This window comes from Microtus ochrogaster, chromosome 19 (genome assembly GCF_000317375.1).
Source record: "Microtus ochrogaster isolate Prairie Vole_2 chromosome 19, MicOch1.0, whole genome shotgun sequence".
Lineage (NCBI taxonomy): Eukaryota > Metazoa > Chordata > Mammalia > Rodentia > Cricetidae > Microtus > Microtus ochrogaster.
In genome coordinates, this window is record NC_022021.1 from 5,840,085 (window position 1) to 5,841,833 (window position 1,749).

At 46.0% G+C, this 1,749-nt stretch overlaps 1 pseudogene; it reads left to right on the forward strand.

Moving 5' to 3' along the window:
- Positions 1-731: 731 nt before the first annotated feature.
- Positions 732-1,143, forward strand: LOC102002378 (annotated as a pseudogene).
- The last annotated feature ends 606 nt before the right edge of the window (positions 1,144-1,749 follow it).

Genomic DNA, 1,749 nt, shown 5'->3' on the forward strand with positions numbered 1-1,749 from the left:
TGCCCGGTCAGTGTTGTTGTTTTACTCTTTTGGCTTTTTTTTTTTTTTTTTGGCTCTTAGTCTTTGGTTCTTATGGGGGGCCCACCACCCAGCTCCCAAGTAGATCACACACAAAGGCTTATTCTTAGTTATGAGTGCCCAGCCTTAATTTGGCTTGTTTCTTGCCAGCTTTTCTTAACTTAAATTATCTCACCTATCTTTGGCCTCCTGGCTTTTATCTTTCTCTCTTCCTGTATACCTTTTCTTTCCTTCTTACTCTGTGTCTAGGTGTACAGTTGGGTGGCTGGGTGGCTGACCCCTCCTCCTTCCTCTCTGGTCCCCAAATCCGTTTTCCCCGGATTTTTCCTCAGATTTATCCTCTCTGCCTGCCAGCCCCACCTGTTCTCTCCCGCCTCACTATTGGCCGTTTAGCTCTTGATTAGACCTTCAGGCGGTTTAGACAGGCAAAGAATCACAGCTTCATAGAATTAAACAAATGCAACATAAACAAAAGTAACACACCTTAAAACAGTATTCGACAACAGTCAGGTAGTCAAATGGACTAGAAAAGCAGCTAATACAAAGTCTGCTAGAGAGACTCCCTCCTACCTCACCTTGGCAGCTCTGCTCTGGAGGAGGGACATCACTCACTCCCAAGGCTTGTCACAATTTTCCAGTTTCCTTAGAAAGTTCTTCCTTGATACTCGCGACGCGGCTTCCTTCCCACAATCCCTCGCGCCCGTCCTTTCCAGCTTGGGCCAGGCAGAATGGTTCCGGCAAAGAAGGGTGGCGAGAAGAAGAAGGGCCGTTCTGCCATCAACGAGGTGGTGACCCGAGAATACACCATCAACATTCACAAGCGCATCTATGGCGTGGGCTTCAAGAAGCGTGCTCCTAGGGCACTCAAAGAAATCCGGAAATTTGCCATGAAGGAGATGGGGACTCCAGATGTGCGGATTGATACCAGGCTCAATAAAGCCGTCTGGGCCAAAGGAACAAGGAATGTTCCATACCGTAACCGGGTATGTTTGTCCAGAAAACGTAATGAGGATGAGGACTCACTAAACAAACTCTACACATTGGTAACTTACGTGCCTGTTACCACATTCAAAAATCTACAGACAGTCAATGTGGATGAGAACTAACCTACTGAATCTCAAATAAAGTTGAACAGCCTTCAAAAAAGAAAAAAAGTTCTTCCTTACATCAGACTTTCCCACACTCAATTCCGTCAGACTTTCCCACACTCAATTCCGTTTGAGCATGCGCAATCATAGTGCATGTCCTTCCTGTCCTGGTGTTTATGGACAAACACTTGGGCTTTTGCTGTCTGTCCTGCTCAGTCCTCTGGAGATCCTCTGGTCCATGCAAGTTCTCTGAACATGAAACTTGGACTAGGGTGCCATTTTTGATGTGGGTTGAGTAGTTCAGAGTGAAAGAGAACCATCAGCTTCCTCGTCGGAGCCTAGAATCCTATTAGATTATTTGGCCCCGTTGCCTTTGAGTTCATAGTCAATTCAGATGCTGAGTCTTTGGGGATTGTTATCTGTTTTGTAAATGCTACAGCTAATTCATGCTTCTCTCATCTGAACTTGCGCAATTGATTTTTTTGGACCCCTGGGCAGAAGCTTGAATTCCTTCCAGTTACATTTCATCTTGCTGTGTTTAACTCATTATCTTACCCTTGCCAAGGACTTGTTGCGCCCCAGCCCTCTTCCTGATTAGCCTTCTCTGCAGTTCTGATGACCACGGCTTCTGTACCACCTTTCA